We start from the raw sequence: 16453 nt of genomic DNA, 5'->3' as shown, positions 1-16453 counted from the left end.
TTGATAATATACGAAATGTCCGACGGTGGAGAGAAGCGACCATCCTCTCCGCTGGTGGCAGCGTTCCGTGTCTCAGTCAGTCAGATCGGGAGAGGTAGCGTGTACGGCGCGCATTCGTTCCAAAAGACGCGGAGTTAGACGCAGTGAATTTGAAAAATTTTCCCAGAGATCCCACCTATCGTATGACTCTCCGCGAACACTCCAAGCCCCGCGAGGCTTTGTAGGAGAGATGCATCCGATTGATAGTTGACGGGGATTGGCTCGTTACATAATAAACGCATAATTCGCCCTTTTAGATGTGAGCAACGAAGTCGCCGACCTTTCAAAGAGCTGCCGTCAGGTCCTCGTTCTCGTTTCCCCGTCCCTCTGGCAATTAGAATGCATCGGCCAGAGAGGCTAGGGATTGGGAAATTTCACATTAGCATCCATCGAATCTATCTTTGGTCTCGTTAGCAGTCGATTCCTTCCGAGGCCTCGAGCGGGGTTTCCACCTCTATGGCCAACAAATCTCGAAAGAGGTTACATTGCTCATTCCAAGCATCGGCTCCCAGAGCGAAACGAATACTCGAAACGGCTCGATGAACGGTGTGGCAGACTGTTCTATCTCGACGACCGGGAATCCTGTCCGGAAGGAGCACACGCGACCAAGCGGTGGAAAGTGGAGATTGATATCTGTCGGTGGAATCGCGAGCCCAACCACTGTGTTTAAGAGTCGCCAGACAAGCGCTCGTGGCTTGCCTACCCCTTCCAATCTGTTGATATGTTCGACTACGACGTATTTTCTGAGAGACCTCCTCCTCCCAGGTCAAGTTCAGGTGTCCTCGTTCCTGGATACTCCGTTTCTCAGAATTCTGACTCGTTTCAGATTGGAGTCGAGACGCTTCCCGAATCTAGTTCACGGAACTCGGTACTGCGTAGAGCCGGACGATTCTAGGGACGATTCTTGACGATGCGAAAATATCCGAGTTCACCTCACACAGTATAAGTTGTTGGACCAACTGATGGCCGGATAGGTTATAGCGCTCCGCCCCTTAGCTGCAGATTCGCACTATAAGCGCTTCCGCTGCGTTATAGGCCGCTGAATCGTGCGAGAGATCGCCTGTTCGGATCCAGCCGCAGGCGACTGAAAGGGTTGTGCTTTGTCGAGATATCCGTGGGAGGTCCCGTGGTATTTCCTTCGGGTTTCAATCCCGATTCTCTTGGGTTGAATGACGGAGTAGAATCCACAAGCCACGGCCGAGCGAAGTCCCGTTCTTCAAGCCGCGCCGCAGGGCTGATTCCATTCTTCATTTCCGGAATCCGTTCGGAACTGACAACTGGTGACGAGCAACAACAGACGTACACATGGGAACGCCGTCTGACAAGGATCTCTTGGCTTGTGGTGCGATATTGGCAGACTGTCTCAGACATCTCACCTTGAAGCCGCTCAGAGAACCTCGAGCACGTTCATTCTCTTAAGCCAGGGAATCGATTTGACCGTCGATGAGTGTTTCGGTCTCGGAGTCAATCTGTCCCTCGAGAACGGAGGAACGATGACGGCTCTGGACTCGGAGCACAACCCCAAAATTCTCGAATCGATTTCCTCTCCGTGACTGATGAAGCATCAGACCGGGGGTCTCGGCTTCCACGCCACGGAGACCGGTTTCGTTGAGATGCGCTGTCGGCCTTAATGTGGTGAGTGTAAATCAGCGGCTTGAGCAGAACAGCTTCGCTGATTTTCCGCTCAGAATTCCGACCCTCACCGAGAGGGATAATATCCGTGAGAGCTCTCCGAGGCGAATCTTATCGCAGAATCGGGGGGTCGCGGACGAAGGTATAGGCTCGACCGAGCTCCCGAGGGCTAACTTTTCGCGAAGCCTGGCGGGCCGGGTTTTCGACTGATTCGAGCGTCGATCCCAAATCAGACTGGGTACGTTACGATTAGGTCGTTACGTTCGAACGTGATCGAATCAATGATCACAGTGATTGCGCTCGCTCATCCTCGACGGCGACATCCTGATAAGACGCGCCCGCTTTCGCTTGATTCTAACGATCTCCTGCCCGACGCGCATTCAGGTAACGAGCCACGAACTCGAACTTCTCAGAAGCTCGGAAAACTTTCGCAGAGGGCGATGAGAACGTGTTTGAGGAGCTCGCCTCGGTGAAAGCTCGGCCGTAGGCTGAATATGCAACTCGAGTAGAGAATAGAACGCATTGACCTCCACCGTGATCCCCAGCTGCGAAGAAATCGGCAAGGGTTCGGAGGCATGAATTTTTCATAGGATCCTCGGCGACGACAACCTCTCCCGTCGCCCGGTAGGAGTGACATTGAGCTGCGAAAACTCTGCGATTTTGTGATAGACCCTCGAGCGCATTCGGACTTTTTTACGATGAGGACTGCGAGTAGGTACTAATCTTCAACGCGTTTCGACAAGACTCCCAAAGCGTGATTCAGCTCCGCGGAGGACTTCCGCACCAGAAAGGAACTTACGGGTCGCAAATTATTTTTCTTGCATGCGTCGCCTTCGCGAGCCTTTTAGCGGCAAACGGGTTCTGAAGGATGCCTGGAGCGATCCGAACGCCGTCGCGTCTTGGAGTCACAGCAATCGGAAGGAGGCACGCGGAAGAGCTCATCTCGCCGAGTGAGATTCAATCAGGAATTCGACGACGGAATAGCATTGCAGCTTCAGAGACAACAGGCCCATCTCCCCGTTCCCCTTGGAACAGCGCCAACGTCTGCGTGCGCCACTCAATGGAAGCGAAACGAAAGTGCGCCGCCCCGGAATTAGAGGTGAGGACGACTGGACTGACCACGGCTTGAAGCTCGCGGAATTCAAGCTTGTGTTTAGCAACCATTTCCATCGAAACATCGTCTCCCGCGTACCGGAAGATGTCGCCACGTGGGTTCGGACTAACTTTTTTTTTCTCACCGAGAAGGAACGAGCGAAGTCGCCCGCCTCCGCGGGAACGAGCGTCCCTTAATCTACGGTGAGTGAATTATCTCTCCCCACGGTCGCGATCAGAGGCCGGGTCATCATTACCGTGACTGACACGTTTCTCCAGGCTCAAGTGTTACATCGCACGCCGTAGCGGAGTTCTGTGTTTGCAGTTTACGGCTCAACACTTACTCAGTGCGACGTCGAACGTCTTTTGCCGAAGCCATGCTCTAAAAGTGTCAACTCCATCTGTTGCGTTTCGACACGTCGCAATCCGTAGTTTCTGGTTGCCAGTAGAGGAGAATTATCGAAAATAGTAAAACTTGCAGGACTCCCTGAAGGCCTTGCTCCGATTGCTGCTCTCGTTCAAGCTTCTCTCCGAAGAGGGAGTGGTCTCGCCAGCCGCCACTACGTATCAAAGGAGGGACAAAAATTCATTCTGAAGTTGATTCGGTGATTCAGAATTCTGCTTCCTGGAACCGCGATTTCAAGTAAATCATGCGATGTTCCGCATTTTCCCGTGACTTCGTGGCGATTCCGGGGATTCCCTCGCGCGATAAATTCGAAACCCCAGCCAAGCGCAATATCGAATGAGATGCTAGGCTCTGGAGGAAGCACGCCTACACGCAGCGAAGGAACACGTATCTACGCTCGTTCTACGTAGCATTCTCGAAAGGGTTGTCGGAGTAACTATCAACGGAAAAATTAACTTCCCGATTCTGTCGAAGGCAGCTGGAAAATTCCCTCGTTGTGTTCCTCGTTAGTCAAAGAGAAAAGTCACGAAGTCCGCGAGGGTAACTGGGCCGAGGGCTCCCATTTCTCTGTGAATTGTGTGAGCTTATCGCTTCTTGATTCAGGAGAGGGTGAAAAATCAGGAGCTGTAACCCAATTCAGATGCAGAACCTTAAGTCCAGCACAACGTCGAGATCGGAATCGAAAAATACAAGTGAATCATTCGCAAAGAGGACAGTTATATTTCGAATTCGATCCAAACATGACCTAGCAGAGCCACATTAGACCCTCGATCCACATCAGATCCGACTACTTCCTCCTCCTGTCGTCCGAGTCCGCTCCGGCGGAATCTCCGGCGTCGGAGTCTGTATCAGCCGGCTGACCTGTCTGAGCGAGTTGCATGAGCGGGATAACGAGTCTCGTGAACAGTAAATCCATCGGGTTGCTGACGGCCGATCCCAATGTCTGGACTGTTTGGACCGCGCCCTGAGCGGCTCCTTGAACGTTAGCGGCCGTCAATCCGGGTGAAGCCGCTTGCTGAACAGTTCTCAGGACTGTAGTCCGAACGTTCTGATAAACTCGAGGTCCAAGCGATGCGAATTCATTGTCGTTCGTCACGGCTGCGGTGAGATGCGAGAACAAGGTTACAAGATTCCCGATGGATTCATCGACCGGGTTGCGCTGACCGCTAGCCAGAGCCAACACTGCGCAGCCGACCGCGATGTACGAGAACTTCATCCTGAATGACTCGACCGGACCACTGATCCCAGAGGAGAGCTCCATTTATGTGCGTATACGCGTCTCGAATTTCGCGACTTCATCAACGTGTACGAGTCTGGGATAAACAGTGCCTTGTCGTTGACGCCGATGTAGAGTTTCCTGGATACATATATCCCTTCATCTCCGACGTTGGGAATGAAACATCATCCGGTCAGTGTCAATATTTGGATGACTTCCGCTTCGCTTCGGATGCCTGGACCCTCCGCTCAGCCTTCATCCGTAGAGGCTCACCCGGGAAGCGGGGCTCCACTAAAAGCAGTTTTTCATCATCAAACGATATCTTCGGAGAAAACGGGGCTAAAGAAATCAATCGATGAGAGAATGAGATTTTAGTATCTCTGAAAGCCATTTTTATTGCTCTTTCTAACAGCTCGCTTGACAATCCCCACCGTCGCAAGGTTGCGAGCATGGCTGCTCTACGGGCGCTTTTCCACAGTCAGTCTCGCAAGGAGGCTGTCCGGCTTCTCCGTTTTGTGAGGGGGGTTCGGGCTCCTCACTCTGAGCGGGTTGCTCAGGATTCCAACCTCGTGGGGGCTTCGGGACTCCAGCCTTGTGGGGGTTGCTCAGGACCCCAACCTTGTGGGGGCGCTCAGGACCCCAACCTCGTGGGGGAAGCTCAGGACCCAACCTTGTGGGGGAAGCTCAGGACCCCAACCTTGTGGAGGTAGCTCAGGACCCCAACCTTGGTGGGGGGAGCTCAGGACCCCAACCTCGTTGGGGACGCTCGGGACCCCAACCTTGTGGGGGACGCTCGGGACCCCAGCCTTGTGGGGCACGCTCGGGGTCCCAGCCCTGTGGTGGGCGCTCTGGGTCCCAGCCCTGTGGTGGACGCTCTGGATCCCAGCCCTGAGGGAAGTGTTCGGGCTCCCAATCATCCGGATGGTGTTCATCGTCTCCTCCGTCATTTGCACCGCCGAACCTGATTATCGGCACGCCGAGCAGGTCGTGCATGCTGACTTTGAATGAGTCGAGCATCCCTACCAGGATGGTAAGCGGCGACTCTCCGCGCAGCATCTTCTGTGTCAAATGATCGTCGAGCGCATCTTTCACAGCTCCTCCTTCTTGATGGCTCAAGTGCTCGTGTATGGGTAGTAGAAAGCCGAGTGTTTTCTCCACAAACATTTCCTCCGGGAAGGCGATCTTCTCCTTGATTAGGCCGATTAGGTCAATTACCAGCACCGGACGATTAGCGTCGTCGACTACGGGCCTGTCGGCGTCGGGCGACACGACCACTTCTTCTGTCACAGATGAAGCCGCAAGCTGGGCATCTTCGTGAGCGGAAGGAGGTTTTTCAACGATTTCGGTTTTTCCGCCGAATCCGTCGCGAAACCCGCCGTCGAAGAGAGCAATTGCATGAGTGGTCTGAATTATACTCAACGCGAAGGTCGAAACCACAGAGAATAACAGCACAAAAAGGTACTTCATGCCGGAAGGATGACTACCCAAGAGCATAGTGGCCGAGTGCGGTGGTCATCTCATTTAAAGGAGCCATTAAAATAACACCCAAGTATTTGAGAAAGACAGAAAAACAGTTCAGCTATTTGCGGCGTATGAGCGTCCGCGGTGAGTCCTTGAGCTAGTGAGGATGAGATCCATTCCGATCGAGCAGAGTCAAAGTAAGACTGAGAAATGAGAGAAGAGCGAAACACGGACCAAGATCACCCTATATCCTTCTCGTCGCCCTTGTGATGATTCGGTGCCATCTACGAGAGTGGGAAAGCCATGCGCTGTCAAGAATCCCTCTGAAATCGAGCAATTCGAGGCATGAGTAATCTCGACTCGAGCGAAGAACTCCCAGCATCTCGATGCTCCATCATGAATTATGAGGATGGTGGGGCTGACAATGCGCTCGAGTTTCCCTCGAGAAAAGGGTGGAAGCGTTTCGGAGCCGAGTTTTCATCCGATCAGATTCTAGTTCTGAAGAACGATTGATCGTTGCCTCTCAATGACTCCCGCTTCATTTCTGACGGAAGCGGCGGCCCAGTCATTCCACTTGGTTTCTACCGAGTTCATGCCGACAAACTATCGTGCTATCAAAGAGTTCGACATCGCCGAATGTTGAAACGCAGGTCTTCCGCGCTTCGTTCGCTAAAATGGGCTTATGCATCTGCAGCAGACTTCTCATGCGAAAATGAGAACGCTAAAGGAACGATGCACATAACCCAAGGTTTCCGCTCGGCTTGACAGGGCGCGCTGCTCGACGCAAGAGTTCAGATACGCCATGCGGTAGAGACAACGACACTGAAGGCCCGGAACGGAAACTTCCCCGCCGACCTCCAACCTGAGCGAGGGCCTAGCGCAGGATATCGTTTCGCAACGCTTGCTCTCCCCGTCGCAACTGAATCTTCCTTGACATCGGAGCATCTGCGTTCGATAGGGAATGACTTCCCCCTCTCGGTGCGAGGAAATAACGTCCCGAGCACATCGCGCAGCTGATGCTTGAAGGCGCGGCCAGCAGTCCTCCGGCGGTCAAGAAGTATTTTATGAGCGACTCGGTAGTCTATCTGACTGAAAATTGATCTTGAAGTCCGTACTCCGCCCGGCAACGCTGCTGCCCTCCCTTGGATGGTCTCGATTTTTAGCGGTGAAGGGCGTTGAATTCCATACGGGCTTCGCGCTCGGAATCGTATTCCCTTGCCACGTCGGAGCCAAGGCTGATCAGTAATGCTCCATACGTCTACCTTTCTAGATGATTCAAAATTTCGAAGATATATCGGGAATTCATTGACCCTCCGACTATCCGACATGACTCTGCGTGCCTGCAGAGGGCAATGCCCACTTCCACACGGCCTCGGTACCGATTGCAGAACTCTCTATGCGTGAGAAATCGAAGCCCAGAGACGGCGCCGAGGAGAAGTGCAAGCACGCACGAGAAGCCCACGAGAGGTTTTACTCGATGACGCGAACACCGACTGGAGACTCCGGCTCGTAGAGATTGAGCGTCTTCATATACAACACTATACATCATATGTAACATTCAAGTCCGAGACCAAGCGACAGTCATCTATCAATTCCATATTTCAGGCCTCGGTGGCTCGATACTTGTCTATTGACACGGTCACCTAAAGACTTCCGGTGCAGAGATGCTGGTGCAACAATGCGACTCGCACAACGTTCCGGTCAGAGCTGATCCTGCAGGGAAAATAATTGGTTCGCCCATCCGGACCTCGTCCCGATGCGAGCCGCGGGTTGGCATCGGTGGAGAGATGCGGAGATCCCTCGATTCGGATTCCGGCTCGTTCCAGCAATATCTCAGTCAGCTTCCGTTGATGCTGATGTCGAGTCGTTATGACGCACCGCGCTGAACCGCCAGCCCGACGAGACTTGGAGGTTCGCGTCCGACGTCCTGTATATTTCAACATTCAACATGTGCTCGCTCTGAATTCATATTCTACGTCACACGCATGGAACCTACAGCTCGAGGAACCGAACATTGCGATACGCCTCATGAAGTGAGATACCGAAGGACTAGACAGCGAGCAGAGGAGTCAGACGCGGCTCGAAATCAAGGAACTCCTTTGACGGCTGCCGGAGTCGAGTTCGGAGCGAGCTCTGAATCGGGTAATTCAAGCTCCGACAAGCTAGAGGAGAAGCGGCTCTCTCTACCGAATCTAGGATTCCATTTGAGTCGGAAGAAAAGAAAAGAGCGGGGACATACACTCGATAAGGAGCGTCCGACCGCCTCCCAAAAAGTCTCGGGTGCGAGCTCCTATTGCGAGCCCGCGGAGAGCTCGTTTCCTCATTCAGAGCGAAACATTCACAATCTCAACATAAATGAAGCAAATCTCAAACAGCATGGAGTGGGCTGCCTCTATCGAATACCACACCGCGGTAAGGATATGCCGAAGTTTGCATTGCGTTGTTACTTTGCCTATTCAACCGCGCGAACATGAATCCAACCGCGACTCCCGTGTTCGAACTCCGCCGGCTCCTGATTAGACTTGATGATTCCTAATTTCATAAGCGTTCCCTCCAACTCCATCATCAAATCAAATCGATCTTCTCAATGTGTATACGATTGTATATTTCGAACGACTGGGAACTTGGCATCCCGTCACTCACCATAGAATATAGCTACCGGGAGATCTCAGAGCCGAAGCCAGCGAGAGCAGTGAATCAATTGTAGTTCAAGCTCTCCAGGCCTCACTCCGAAATAGGTGGCCGGTGTTCTCTCTACAAGTTCCCCGGCCCATCACATGCAAATATTATTCAAAGCTGTCTAATTATTATTAGCATTAGCCTTAGAGATCGATTTCCAGAGGGGCTCTCAACAATGAAATTTTTGATGACAGGCGTGAGTGTCGAGAAACGGGCCGGAAAAGCTAAAACAGCTGATACATAGATTTGCGGTCGAAAATCATGCTAAGTGAGGCTCGAGATGCTCAGCCCTCCGCCAAAACTTCTCGAGAAGGTGGCCGAGGCCGGCTCAGATCACATCGTCGAGAATGGGGCCATGAGAGCCGGCATGTCACGTCTTTATTAGCATTAGCCGCGTGTGATTCACGCCGTAAAGATTCATATTTCATCCAGCTCTCGCCCGTCGCTCCCCAAGAGTCCTCATTCACAGTCAGAAGGAGTGCTGTCATGCGTGATATGAGAGTAATATCAATTACAGCCTACCAACACCCTGGCGATGCACAACAAGCAAAGCAGCTCCTCGAGCGTACCATCCCAACACGTGGATTCCCTAGGATCCTCAGAGTCCAAGCCCCGCGTCCATCTTTCTTGTTTTGTGGATAACAACTCCGATTATTAGTACTGGTTGAAAGTTGGCCGATCCGATCGTCTTGTACCGGTTCCGGGCGAGACGTCCTCCACTGAGTGAGTTCCGTCTGAGTCGAGGTCCACTCAGCAGCCAGTCCGCCCCCTGTCAGTGCAATCAGGAAGAGTCGAATCCGTAGCGTTTGCTGTCGAACGGCGGCTGTGACGACGAAGCCAAAGAGACACGAAACGCCTTGTGTGTGGTCACGTCCGTTCCAACTAAAGCCATCCCTCATTACAATTCGCTGACGGTGATTACAGCTCATATGGTGCGCTGATCGATAAAGTAGACGTTCCAGTATCCGAGCATCGCCTCGGTGGTATGTGCTGTGTGTCTCCGAGTGAGATCGTGCGTTGCCGATGTATTGTCTGAACTGCTTAACGAGTTCGACGGTGTTCCTACCGTATCCGATGTTGCTGGTTTCCTCCTGTGAGAAAAGATCGATGAGGCAATTACTGGAGTTGCAGGATACTTCGTGTTTTTTTTTCTCATTTCGAGACGCTCTAGGCTCCGAATACCCGATCCTCCAGATCTTTCTAATTTATCCATTCCATTGCCCTCCGGGTTTGGCTCTTCCCGCTTCTGCTCCGGAGGGTTCCGGAGACAGACAGAAAGCGGCGCTCGAGGAACGGTGACGTTGAACTCCTCTCTGGGAGAAATCAATCAGACCATCCGATGACTACTCCTGGAATTGCGCGCGTGGAGGCGCTAGTAATTTCCATTTTTATCAATGCCCTCTCGATCTCACCTTCTCGACCCGTACCGCTCGATGACAGCACGCCAGAGACGCCCGAAAAGATGTCTGACTCGAGTATACGGAATCGCGTTGAGCGAATTCGGTGTCTCCGATCAGGACGAGAATGAAACTCACTCGCGCCCGAATTATCGCCTTCCCGGCATGCGGCATGGATGGAGTCATCTCAAGACCATGAAGTCGCCGACTCATCAAGTCTCTTTCGGTCATAATAGCCAATTTGCGCGACGTGCAATACGCGCCGCGGCAGGACATGACGTGGAGTGCCGGCCGGACGAGTGTGGGGAACGGCCTTGCTTATGTTAGTCGTGTTTTGATTGCTGGTCGAGGATTCAGCGCGACTCCCCCAGCGCTCACACCGAGGGACCTTCGCTGATGGAGGTTTTCTCTGACTGAGTGAGAGCCACCACAGGATCGTCCCATTGAGGCCTTCTCCGAGCCGGAATACTCGGTATCCTTCTCGGTGTCTGAAGCTTCTCGCGTCGAAATGCCCTAGATAGCTTGGACATCTCGTAGACGAATTCAAAATTTCAAACCTAATACTCTCAGCTGAATTATTTATGTTCGAAGCGCGTATGTGTGATTGGAGTGGGGAGTCCGTGTACTCCCCGAGTGATCCTGGGGTCTACGGGGGCAGGAATATCGGGTCCGCTCGCTTGCCTAAAAAAATAGAGATGTTGTTCGACGAAAGTTACTCATGCGCTTCCGGAACGGGTCTCTAGCTTTGGAATGTCGGCGTCGCGGCAAGCCCGACTCCCAGTGATCTCGGCCCTCAAAGAAACGGCCGGGAACAGCGCAGACCTCTCACTGGATTGGTTGGAATCTTTCTTCGCCCCCGCTCTCGCTGAAGATTCTGCTTGGCCGTTCAGCAGAAAACGTGAAGCTCGTACTCAGGGCTCAATTTTTCCATGCCTTCCCATCCATGATTGCCTCAATATGTTGCTGCCGCCCACCATCGACTCCTCCAGACTGAGGAGCCGCTTCTGCGGCTCGCAGTCCAGGCATAAGGCTGAACGGACATTTGCAGCCGGCGGGCGACTCGCAGCGACCCCGGATGGATCGGAATATGTGACGCCCCCGCAAGGAATTACCTCGACGATACTCATCATCCTCAATAAATCGAGTGTTATACCAAAAAAAAAAGATATCGCGGGTAGGTTTCTCGAAATCTCGGGCTATGAAAATCTTGCGGAAGGCTCGACCAGCTCGTCCCCATAAGATGCTCTTTCCCAACTCCATAGATTCGTATTCTGTTATACATTAAAAACGCGGACGCAATGAGTGCTCGCTTGGCATCCCCTCCCTTGCCGAATTCACGGAAAGGATGTAATTTTCTATACAGAGATGAGGGGGAGTCGTTCGTAGCTGCTCGCTCCCACCTCCAAAGCGAATCCGGGCACATGGTCTCAATCGAGATTCGCTCAGAGCAGGGGACGTGCTGGATTCCCCTGAGAGAGAATCACTCCCGGGAAAAACCCAGGAGCTCAAATCAATCCTCGTTTTGAGAACGACTACGCTCACATAGCTTCCTGTAGCCGGAATTATTCTCGTGTCACACTATTCTGAGAAGGGTACCGTGCGGGAACCCAGAGACGGAATGCAAGAAACGTCGTCTGGCCGGAGCCGGCAATTCTGCTTTTCGTAGGAGACCGCACCTGGTGGTCACCCACGCCCGTGCGGGACAGCTCTTTTCTTGCGTGACGTCCTGCTGCATCGTTAAGATTCCACTATCCTGGTGAGAAATTTCGCGACCAAAACTCTGAATCTGAGGATGAATGCCGGAAGATGTGGAAGGCGTGAATAAAGTTGAGGCGGATTCAGAGTTGGCGTGTTTTCCTGTCCCACCACTGTTCCCCCGCTCCCGCTGGGAGAGCTTTGACGAGCCAAGCAGAAAGAGCTGTAGATGCTCCAATAGAACGTTCCCGCCGAGTCGCGTGAAGGACCTTTGAGCGAGATCTACGCCAAATGAGTGATGTCTACGCCAAATGAGATTTATATTGGACTCGCGAAAGCAACTTCGACCTTACGGGATATTCGGTCTACTCACCAACTTCTTGAAGATGAATCGCTCTTGAAAGTAATATGAGCAACACGGACTCGCTCCTGCTCGCTCAAGCGCTAGCCAGATCCCTCCACTTATAGCCCGAATCGTCATATAATATTTACGCCTCTGGAGCTTGTGATGAGATGCGGGAGATGAGGAATTCGCCATGATGGGTGCCTTCTCGTGGGATCGATCGTCCTTGTGAAAAGCAGGCTCCCAGAAGTCACACAGTATGTATACATTGTGTGCGAGTATCGTTCGGGGCCGTGCCGTACGGTTCCTTTTATGCCGCGCCTCTTATCTACCTAATCATATGCGTTCATCGCATACGACCGATACTGAAGCGTGAATCCTGATCCTTCTTTCATCGTTCAAGGCCGAGACGGGTTTTTATAGTCTCGATTAATCTTTGTAATGGACGAAAAGATGATTTTTTTTTCGTCAAGCTCGGATCGGCGCTAGCCTCGATCCTGGGTTTGATCGGATCGGTCAGCGAGTCAATGAAAGAAGTCCCAATAGACCCGGAGACGAGTGCATTCGAGGTGTGGCTCGCTTGGTCTATGAGAATGTTCCTGTTGGGGTTCCAGAAAGGAACACACCCTCTGAGACCTGCCGACAGAATTTCCGTTAGGGGAATCCAGCCTTTGCCGCCGGAAAAACCGGGCTGGTTGCGGAAACCCAAATCTCGCCCAAATACGTTTCAGCTCGTTGGTAGCTTCACTTTGGAGTTAGACCCCTGCGGTTAGATTGGCCTTGAAGCTCAGAAGGTTCGGCCGAGAGAGGCCATGCATTTTTGGCATCGGAGACAGGACATTTGGGGCTTCCAGTCGGCGATGGCGGCGATTCTCACCGTGCTGGAGGCGCCTTCAGAATCTCCTGCGAATAGCGGGCCTGGGCAGGATTCATTTCTGCCTGCTCACTCAAGGCCACTTGGACATGCCTCGCGTCTGAATGAGAAGGGGCTCTACAATAGGGGCCGTCGCGATTTCTCCCGGTCCAGGGAGCTAGAGAAAGCGATGGTGAATGATCTTTCCAGCAGTTTGAGAATCTCGATTGGCCCTCTGACTCTGCATTGGCCCCGGACTTCGTCCGAATTTCACACCGGCGCAGGGCGAGGGGTATCAACGCTCAGCTCGGAGGGCAGAGCGCAATCTTGCCCAGGGGAAGAATTCTTTGAAATCCTATGAATCTCAACGGGGAGGAGTCCTCCTCGTGATTTCTTCCCGAATACCTCCGGAAGACGCCAGAGGTTTCGTCAGCGCCATTGATCGCACTCGGTCTCGAAGACCTTTACGGGGTGGTCCGAGACAAGCGTTCCTTGAACGATTCCGATTCCCGTCTATCAGCAATACCCATCGGTTGCGATCAAAAAGCTCTTGTGTCAACCCCAGGATTGGGACATCATTCGTTAGGACTACTCACAGAGCGGCGGATCTGAGAATCTTTTGACTGGTCTCATATCCGCTGCCAGTAACAGCTGGGTCTTCTTCATATAGATCAGAAGCGGAAACTTCTCGCGACTCCTTGCTCGGATTGGCTGGAAGAGCTCAAAAGAGTGGAACATTGACATGGCTTCGTCATTCGTCAAAGAGTGATCGTAGGGGAGCGAGCCCACGTCCTTCGGTGTTCGGTTGTCTTGGGGAAAGTCGAGCGGGTCGTAATGAATAGATTCGACATCAGATAGAGTACGACCTTCGTTGTCGTACGTACAGGTTCATGTCTCTTTCACGCCTTGCAAGTATTCGAATGAGACAAAGGAAGAGACAAAGAGAGAGAGCCCTTATACGGTAGAGCTAATGGCTTCCGCGAGGATGGCACGCGTGCGAGTCCATTGACCTCCGTCGTTGCCGAAAGCTCCGGAAGCGTGTATGGGCAACGCACCTTCCGCGACCGGTCGACTCCATCGTCTTCGGGGCCGCGGGTCTGATTGCTCTGAGGTCTGTGCTGATAGGATTGTGGTGGCATAATGGATGGGGCGCACACCGAGATAGCGCTGGAGTCGCTCGAGAAATCGGCCGACACCGCATCACTGGAGATTGAAGACTCGGAGCTTACTTGCCTCTTACGAATGGCGAACTGAGAGGGAGGGAGGAAGCTGTAGGTACTTATCGAAACCGAGTCAATTCATTCATTAGAGTTCCTAACGAAGTTTTTAGATCATCCCCGCATCGTCGGCAGCAAGCGATGAAAACTGATTCCGACTGGGCCAGTTGGCGATTCCGAGGTTCAACAAGTCGTCAGCCCTCAGCTGTGGATTTTTTTCGGATCGGAGAAAAACAGCTCTGCAAGAGACAGCTCGTTCGCGTGGACGTGTTGTGAAATTGTTGTGAGCTCCAGAGCTTGAGCTGTTCAGAAGTTCTCGGAAATGATGTGCATGTGACAGGAAGGCAGAAGCGCCGATTGGATTCGACCGAGAACGCGAACGCACAAGTGAGCCCGCTCTCGAGTCCGAGCTCTGTTGAGCGAAATCGAAAGAGGCTGAGCGTAACCGACGCGGCGAACGATTCACCTTTCCTGAAAGCTTCTCTGATGGATCGCGAATGACTGCATCGACGTGCCCGCCGTCTCACCGCCTTTCCGTCTGCCAGCCGGTCTGACCCCCCTCCCCACGCCTCATGCCAGCAATGGGCTAAGGAAAGCAGTCGGAGAGACGGGCAGTCGGCGGAGAAACGCAACCGAAGCATATTGGCGTTCTCTATATTCTCCCCTATTTCTCGCTGTTGTTCCCACAGGCTACGATGAAAAGCTCACTGGGATCCCTTCGCCCTCGTTTTTCCCTGCTGGAGGCGTTCTGCTCGCCCCTTCGAACGGCACTGAAAGCCACGGAACTGAGAGCAGCAAGAGAGAGAAAGTCAGCAAAAACGGAGGTCCCGCAACAGTCTGCGGCGACGTTTCAGCCGATTCGAAAATGCCACCGAGCATCAGGGCGCGAACCGAGACCTTCATTTCTACGTTTCGGTGCGACTTCCGAATCGATGGCCCTCGTCCTTTTGGTCATCGACCGGTCCGATAGAGAAGACGACTCTAAGGGAGGCGGGGAACTCAAACGCTGAGCAACACTCCTCTCGACGATATGGCTATTGTTCGAGCTTCGCGCGGAGAAACCAGTCGATCGGACTCGCGAATGGGGTGGAGTTCTGCATTTATTCAGAATGAATTTGACGCCGGAGAGACCTTGCTCCCGTACTGAGATCTTTCGCTCGGTATCGGATAAGTTATGCATATGCAGCGATATGAATTGCCGAGCTCCAGGCAATATGTACATTATATGTAATCGGAGACTGTAAGTCCAGCGACCGGCCGGCGTATTCCTCAAATTCATTCACGCCATTAACCTCTGAGTGTTGTTGAAGATGAGTACCTTAAATCATCCGAATGGTCGAATTCTGTACAGCAGTCGTCTTAGATGAATCATCTGCCGGCAGGAGAGCGTCCTCGACCCTATCCGAGGATCAGAGAATAGGTCGGCGTTTTGCGGATCATTCTCGCGGGAATTAAATCTAGGTCTATTCTCGAGCACTGCGGTACTGCCCGAGCTTATCGATCTTACGTGGGGATACACCAAGTGAGCGACCCGACGTTCGAGCGGTATTGAATCGATTATTGTCGACTTGTGTTCGGAAGTTTCAAAAAGGTCAATCATCATTATCTGCCTAATTTTGGATACCCGATGGAAAATCGAAAGCCAGAGCAGGAAGTCTCTGTTTCGAGAAAGTGTCGGTCTCATTCCTCCGTCGAGCGATCATTATATGTATATTTCCGCCAGTAGCCCATCGAATACCGAGAACTCCTCCCGTTCTTCGATTTTGCTTTCCGATTGTCAGCGAGGGAGCAACCCCGTGTTCTCTGAGAATCCACGGCTTCAACTTCTGCAAATCGTTCGAGTGGCAGACCCTGCGGGAATTTATCGAGTGCTAACGATGACAAATTGCCATCTCGAGCGTGTCGGCTGACGTGTGTAGACTGTTCCGACTTCTGAAGGCTTTCGACATTGATTAAGCTTTGTAAACAGACGAAAATCAAAGGCACACTCGACGGAAACGATTCAGCAAATGGATCTTGACGATCCATTCTTTTTCCGCAAGCTCAACTGTACTCGACTCGAATGGAGTCCAGCGCTCTCGGCCCATCTGGACGAGAGGACTCGCCGGACCAGCAGCGCGATGGCGGTTTGAAAATGGTCACGACAGCTCCGTACGATCTCAAGATCCGACATTTTTTTATTGAATAACAACATCACGGCACCTCACTTGAAGTGGAGCCTGGTATGTACAGTTAACAAAGATGTACAAAGTTTCATTTGCGAGACGAGTTTCGTCTTCTGTACATATATCCGTGCTCTGAACCCATAAGCTGGGTCGCAATATACCTATTCCACGAGAATCGCCGAAATCATAGCCCGTCATGATATGCGGATACTGGTGTCTCCCAATAATAAACAGTTTCTAGAGCTCCATAGAGCTTTT

Source organism: Galendromus occidentalis, unplaced genomic scaffold, assembly GCF_000255335.2.
Source record: "Galendromus occidentalis unplaced genomic scaffold, Mocc_1.1 scf7180000077527, whole genome shotgun sequence".
Taxonomy (NCBI): Eukaryota; Metazoa; Arthropoda; class Arachnida; order Mesostigmata; family Phytoseiidae; genus Galendromus; species Galendromus occidentalis.
Note: the sequence above shows the minus strand (reverse complement) of the source record.